The following is an 8,070-nucleotide window of genomic DNA, read 5'->3' on the forward strand; positions in this document are numbered from 1 at the left end:
TCTCGCAGCATTGCCCTAAGTCATAGCCTAAGTGCCCTATTTCCTTGTTAATGTAACAGATCTTCGTCCTTACAGTGACCGAGTGGCACAATTTACTGAGCACCCACCCCATGCGCCGAGCACCCCACCCCATGCGCCGAGCACCCCACCCCATGCGCCGAGCACCCCCATGCACCGAGCACCCCCATGTGCCGAGCACCCCACCCCATGCGCCGAGCACCCCACCCCATGCACCGAGCACCCCCATGCACCGAGCACCCCACCCCATGCGCCGAGCACCCCCATGCACCGAGCACCCCCATGTGCCGAGCACCCCACCCCATGAGCCGAGCACCCCACCCCATGCGCCGAGCAGCCCACCCTATGCGCCGAGCACCCCACCCCATGCACCGAGCATCCCCATGCACCGAGCACCCCACCCCATGCGCCGAGCACCCCACCCCATGCGCTGAGCAGCCCACCCTATGTGCCGAGCACCCCACCCCATGCGCCGAGCAGCCCACCCTATGCGCCGAGCACCCCACCCCATGCGCCGAGCAGCCCACCCTATGCGCCGAGCACCCCACCCCATGCGCCGAGCACCCCCATGCACCGAGCACCCCCATGTGCCGAGCAGCCCACCCCATGCGCCGAGCAGCCCACCCCATGCGCCGAGCACCCCACCCTATGCGCCGAGCACCCCACCCCATGCGCCGAGCACCCCCATGCACCGAGCACCCCCATGTGCCGAGCACCCCACCCCATGAGCCGAGCACCCCACCCCATGCGCCGAGCAGCCCACCCTATGCGCCGAGCACCCCACCCCATGCACCGAGCATCCCCATGCACCGAGCACCCCACCCCATGCGCCGAGCACCCCACCCCATGCGCCGAGCACCCCACCCCATGCGCCGAGCACCCCCATGCGCCGAGCACCCCACCCCATGCACCGAGCACCCCCATGCGCCGAGCACCCCCATGTGCCGAGCACCCCACCCCATGAGCCGAGCACCCCACCCCATGCGCCGAGCACTCCACCCCATGCGCCGAGCAGCCCACCCTATGCGCCGAGCACCCCACCCCATGCGCCGAGCACCCCACCCATGCACCGAACACCCCACCCCGTGTGCCGAGCAGCCCACCCCATGCACCGAGCAGCCCACCCCATGCCTCTGTCCTGTCTGGGTTTGTAGCCTGAGGTAGATTCAGAGGACACTATCTGGTGGGATGTGTCTGCACACACACATGCGCACGCACGAGTATTATGCTCTCAGTCCCTATCAGAATATGCTTCCTTCAATCTTAGGCTAGAGGCACAGAGGCCCCAGGGGCTCACACCCTCCCGTTAAGATTGAAGGAAGCATATGCTGATAGGGACCGAGAGTATAACACGGTGCCTTCCATGAGCTGGTTCCTTTGAATCCTGCCCTCATTTCCACTGTCCTCAGCCTCTGCTTTATTGAGATGAGTCCCACACCTCCCACCCACTCCACCCCACTCCTTGCTGGCTAAACACAAGTGCCTGGTGCCCTCCAAAAAAATCGTGAGTCTACGAAAAGGGGGAGTCTGGAAAAGATGGGAGTGACCTCTATCAGCTAAGATTTCCGGAGCTGAGTGGACTCCCCTGGGAGAGCGCGCAGAGCTCCACTCCCTAATTGAATCTTCAATTGTCTAGTTTAAGTTTGCTGGAAAATTAGATGAAAAAACTCCCCAGGCCACACACTCCTGGAGCCAAGGGCCGGGAAAGTGGCAGGGAAAAGGAAGATTGCACAGACTCTTGTCATCTACATAAAAGGCAAGGGGTGCTGAGTTGGGGCTGAGATCCACCAAAGACCACGTCAGGGTTTAAGGGTCAGCTGGGGGACCTGTGCTCAGGGACAAGGAGGCTTATTTGCAAAGGAAGAAGGAGCCTAAGAGAGGGGCATAGAAAACACTGAGAGAAGGTAATGCCGCGGCGGGGATGTGGCGAGCAGAAGGGAGTCATTTTATAGAACAGGAAACAATCTGTTGCGGGGATTATTATACCTCCTGAGGAAGAAAAGGCAATTTAATTTTTTGGGAGAAGGCAATCGGAGTGTAAACTGACGAGGATGCCATCTGAAACAGTGTTCCTTCTGGGCTTGTCCAGACTCTGGAAATGCAGAGGACCCGGGTGTCCTATCAGAAGCACGCCCCGGGGTGCAAACAAGTCTTTCTGGCTGGAAGGAAGGTGCAGGCACAGCAGTGATGCCCTTCCGGCACTGTGCCTGGCACAAGCGGGCACCCGGCACATTTGTGCCCACCTGGCTGTTGCTGTCTGCCCTGTCACCCGCATCCACACCAGATGCATCTCCCGACTCCTTCATTCATTTCCTCATTCATTCACTTGTCTGACAAATGTTTACGGAGCTCCTCGCTCTGTGCCGGGCATAGGGCTAGGCACTGAAGGAGATGAGAGAAAAATAAGTTAGAGTTTTCACCTCCAGAGAGCTGATGGTCTAGTGGAGAAGCAAACCAATGAACACATTTCCAAGTCTCCAATGCAGTAAAGGACAGCGACAGGGAAGAGCTCGGTTTGACGGTGTAAGGACTAGGGAGGGGTTGAGAAGACTTCTCTTACAAGTGAAGAGCCAAGAAAAAAAAAAGGGACTGAAAGAAAGGCCCAAGAAGGAGGAAGAGAATTAGAGGAGATTTATTCCCCTAGTCCAGTAGGCAGAAGCTCAGCAGATATTTCTTGGCCCACGCCCCATAAAAATTGAATCCATAAATAACGATTTAATAATTAGTCTTGTGAATCCTGTTACGAATACAGCTTTTCTCTTGAATTTATGGAGGAAGATGGAGTTCCATGTTTCGTTTTCCATGGATAAAGATAAGGGACCCTGGGTTCCCTTTGTGTTCCCCACTCCCCGGGGGACGGTCCTTGGACAGCTGTGGAAGAGTGTACAGATCTGAGGAAGTGGTCACAGTGAAGAGCTGTGGAATGATCCCTGGGTGGGGCGTCCAAGTTTCCAAGCCAGGGCGACTGAGAAATTGCCAAGCACAGTTCGGGGTCTTTGAAGCATTCCTGGGTAAGAACCTGAGAAGGTGGTCCCGTTGGGCCCTGAGGGATCTCTTGGATGGGAAGCCTTTACTTCTGTCCCCCTTGTCCAGCTTCACCCTCTGGTTTAGACTCAGCTTTGCCTCCTCCACCTGGAATGGGGCTCAGAGCACCTCCCATCCCGGTCCCTCCACCCTATCACAATCCACTTCCTGGATGTCTAGCAAAATACCTCCACCTAAGGCAGAACGGGCATGGTTCCAGGATCCACTTCTGTTAAGCTCAGAGGAATCTGGCCACAGCAGAAATAATAGCCTCTAAAAATAAGTCCCTTTTTCTTTTTTCTTTTCTTTTCTTTCTTTCTTTTTTTTTTTTTTTTTGAGACAAGAGTTTCGCTCTTGTTGCCCAGGTTGGAGTGCAATGACGCGATCTCGGCTCACTGCAACCTCCGCCTCTCGGGTTCAAGGGATTCTCCTGCCTCAGCCTCCCTAGTAGTTGGGATTACAGGCACTGGCCACCACGCCCAGCTGATTTTTTGTATTTTTAGTAGAGACGGGTGTTCACTATGTTGACCAGGGTAGTCTCGAACTCCTGACCTCAGGCGATCTGCCCGCCTCAGCCTCCCAAAGTGCTAGGATTACAGGCGTGAGCCACCACGCCCGGCTAGAAGTCTCTTTCTCTAATATATTCTCCCATTTGCTTCCCCACAGGACTGGGCCCAGTGGCCTTCCCACTGTCAGTCACCACCACCAGCCCTTTGAGAGCCTGCCATTCTGGAACCTGCTTTTCCAGCCACAGTCTTCAGATGATGAGCAACCTCCAGCAGAAAGAATGTAAATTACAACATGCACACAGATCCCATCATGATGAGAGTGAGTGGAGATGATGCCCTATTTCCAAGCAGCCCAGAGTGCGTGTGTGCCAGACACGAGCGGACTGCCGGAGATAGCTGACACAGATCCGAGGACACAGAAGGAGGCTCTTTAAAAAGCCAGAGCAACAGCAAGCATGTGAGAGGTCTGATTAATCCACCAAGGGCTTATCTATGCATCAACAAACAGCAATGGTCTGCGTCTTGTTCCCCTCGGTGTTCCCTGGATACTTCCTGGCTCATGCAAGACACTCGGTATTTATTTGTTAGATGAACAACAAATACATGAATACTTAGACTCATTTGTCTCAAATTGCCTGAGGTTTTAACTACCCCAACCAGATATTTTGGAATCATAAACACCCAGGCATTGAATAATTAAATACATATGTAAACACCTGGAGTTCACTAATTTCCTTGTGATTTGCCCCCTGGGAGGCTGTGCACTGGTAGGCAGAGAGTGGAAGAAAATCTCTGGTGCTTGCTGATAATCACAGAGAAAGATGAACTTGTGCTATATGTGTATAAGTGTGTGTAGCCGAGGACAGGAAAAACGAGAAAATGATTCTGTAATGGAAAAATATCTCAAGTCTTCCGTATTTGTCTTTATGAGGACTCCCCTGGTCAGCTCCCGTGAGCAGGGCCCGTCCCTTGCTGTCAGTATCAGTCTTCAGGAGCCTGCTGTGAGTTTAAATGGGCCCTCCAGTTCTCAAGAGGTTGCTGTCTGCTTTCTCAGCTCTGGGACCCTTGCATCTGGCTGTCCGGGCCTTGTGCAGGAATTTAATTCTGTCACCATGTTCTAACTGTCCGGCAGATGCTGGTTGTCCCCACTTGGAGACAATGATGGAGTGGGTAATTCTGTAATTGGGGCTAGACCTGCTGCCGACCCACTATTTGGGCCCCATGGCTCAGTACTGGCTGAGGGAGGATTGGATTCTGCTTCCATCTTGGTGAGGGTCAAAGATGCTGGAGAAGGAGGTAGGTACCAAGAATCGTAGAACAAAGGTGCTTATTAGACAAGAAAGAGATTGCTCCACGTGACTCCGGTGGGCTTGGAATGGGCCTGGGTGGCAGCTTAGATGTGACGGACGCCAGGTAAGCCTTCCAGCTTCACGGGGATGTGACTTAGCCTTCCAGCTGATGCACACGCACACGCACACGCAGGGGAAGCCAGGGCTGTGGCAGGAAATGGGGCGTTCCCAGGGTGTGGCAACTAGTGTGGCTGGGGACAGGGCTGTTCACAGCTATGCAGCTTGAGAGAGCAGGGCTCACTGAGCAAGGAGAAGGGCCGTGGCTACAACCAGCCACATTGAAAAGTCGCTTCCTTCTCCTAAATCACAAACTTTCCCTCAACACTGACGTGAAACTGTTTATATTTCCTAGCAAAAGACTGAACAGAAGTTAAGATGAACAACAGATTGCAAACTTTCCTTCTCTTTGAGTGGTGATGGGGGTGGGAGGGGATAGAGACGTTTGTGGAAACACAGAGAGACACAGCCATGATGAATCAGTTTGTCTATGAAGTATTTGACCACACACATTAAACGAATTGGAAATTAGCAGTCAGCTCTAATATCTCTTTATACCCAAGTGACAAAAGTCAGACCATTAAGCTTCTGTTTCTCTGACATTTTAACAGCAGGAAATAAAAATCTAGCAATAATAGACAGCAAATTCCTTCTTTTGTCTGGGTGGCAGGGGAATGGGGAATAGAAATATATCCTGTACCTTCATCAGTTAATAGATTTTAGTGGAATTACCAAGTCAGAGAGTTCCTATTACATGGAAAGAAGCAGCCTGGGTTTCCAGTTTATTACTAACTTACAGATCAACTGCATGGTTTGAGCCGATGTTTTCTTTTTCTTCTTTTTTCTTTCTCCTTTTTTAATGAAAACGAAAGTCCTTTGTGTACAGTCTCTCTGAACTTTCAGAACAATGTAATTGTTCTTAAGTCACACGATTCCTTTGGGGACACACGAAGGGCACTTCTAAACCCATAATCCTGGGCTATAAAAAGGATCTGGGGCGGGCGATCAAAGGTGAACTGCCATTCACAACCTCTCCTTCAAGCCCCCTTCCCATCTCCCTGACAGTTTTATAGAAGTCCTTCTCTTTTGCTCCAACCCAGATCAAAGAATTGGATAGAGGGGTCTCCCCACCCCCTGCCTGGCATGGAAGGAAGGGATTACCTCCAGAATTAGAAACCCCAATGCAGTGGGCTTACCCTCCTCCCTGGGGGGCAGGGGGTGAGACCTGGAACCTCTCTTGTCAATAGGAACAGACCAGGACAAAGATGGGATAAACTCAGGGTGTCCCGCTCTATTCTGGCAGCAGAGGAGACAAACTTGGTCTCTCTTCCCTCCAACCTTCAAAAAAGAAATTCTCTGATCTTCTGTGCCCAGTTTTAGTTAACATCTACAAGTTGTTAGGATCATGTTTATGTACCCATAAACCTTCCCTTCCCTCCCACCCAAGCAGCAGTCCCCACCCAGAGCATCAGAAACTCCCCCTAAACTCTGAGTCTCGGACATCAGCGAGCTGAGGGAGGCGGAAGGAGCTGCAAGGTGTGCTGCATCAATTCGGGTCACAGCCTCATCCATTGGTAATTTGTTCTCAATACCATCCCCTACTTTTTCCTGGGCATGCTGGGATCTGCTTAGGACTTGGGGATCAAGGTACATTTCCTGGGAATACTTATTCGAGGGCTGGAAGTGCCTCAGTACCCAGAGACTCCCCACCTAGTCCTGAAAGGAGACACCAAGAGTGAGGTAGGAGCAGGAGCACCAGGAAGCCACCGTTACTCTGAGAATCTCCAGGCCTCCTTCCCTCTTCTATTCAGCGTGGACCCAGCACACTGGTTAGTGCAGACCCTCCATGACAGGGGTGTTCACAGAGATGAAACACACAAGTTCCCCAAATCCTGCCATCTTCTTCTTTGAAGGGACTCGAAAAATTATCTAAGACTCTCCCACTGTGGTATAAAAGAATCTTAAACAGAGAAGCAGGACAATCCCAGTTCACCCAGAGTCACCTGCTCAAGCCACAACCTGAAGCCAGATACCCTGACTCAGCAGGACCTCTGCAGCCGGGTGCAGTGGCTCACGCCTGTCATCCCAGCACTTTGGGAGGCCGACGTGGGCAGATCACGAGGTCAGGAGATCGAGACTTTCCTGGCCAACACAGTGAAACCCCGTCTCTACTAAAAATACACAAAAAATTAGCCAGGCGTGGTGGCGGGCGCCTGCTTGGCGCCCAGCTACTCGGGAGGCTGAGGCAGGAGAATGGCTTGAACCCGGGAGGCGGAGCTTGCAGTGAGCCCAGATCGCGCCATTGCACTCCAGCCTGGGCGACACAGCAAGACTCTGTCTCAAAAAAAAAAAAAAAAGAAGAAGACGCTCTGCTACCCCAACTGCCGCCTTCGGTCTCCACATACGTTGCCTCACCAAGGAAATTCAGCTCCTAGAGCGTTTGGTCCTTCCGGGGATGCTGGGGAACTCATTTGACTTTCTCTCTGTCACTTGTAGGAAATGTTACAAAATTGTGTTTGCATTGAAGCTTTTCTTTCTTCCAGACGTATTGTGTCGTCATCTAGTAGGCTAACTAGTTGTTTTAACAGATGATATTATGGTTTGAACGTGGATTGTGCCTGTTCTTTCCCTGTTCTTCTGCACACAGTCAAACGGGTCTTTTTGGTGATTTATCTTTAGCTTCCCTCAACCCTTGAAACGTCAACATTCTCTATGCTTTTGATTTCCTCTGAGATTCGTTAAGAGTCTGTGACATTCTTCTGTATACACCCTTGATTTTGTGCCCCTCCTTCCATCTTTGTGTGTGTTCTCTTCAAATTGGCGCTCATCAGCAGAAATGCTGTTTTCTTTGGATGTCTCCTCTTTTCTTCCTCATTAGGATCATTTGCAATTTTAGGTTCTGAATTTTATTTTTAGAGCCATCCTTTTTTAGCCATACTCCCTTTCAGAGGTTCTCACTATGAGATCATCTATTTTGAATGTTTTGAAATCTGCTTTCCTCAAGTCTGTACGTCTGAAGACACACATCCTGCTTTAATAGGATGGACACTAGCCCAAGTTCTTATTATTTTCACATCACTCACAGTTCTTTGCTGGTCCTCTTGCTGTTACTTGTTTCTTTCAAGTGATGAAAATTATAATCAGGCTACTTAAAACTTTACCAAATGCTCTGC

Source organism: Macaca thibetana, chromosome 2 (genome assembly GCF_024542745.1).
Source record: "Macaca thibetana thibetana isolate TM-01 chromosome 2, ASM2454274v1, whole genome shotgun sequence".
NCBI classification, from domain to species: domain Eukaryota; kingdom Metazoa; phylum Chordata; class Mammalia; order Primates; family Cercopithecidae; genus Macaca; species Macaca thibetana.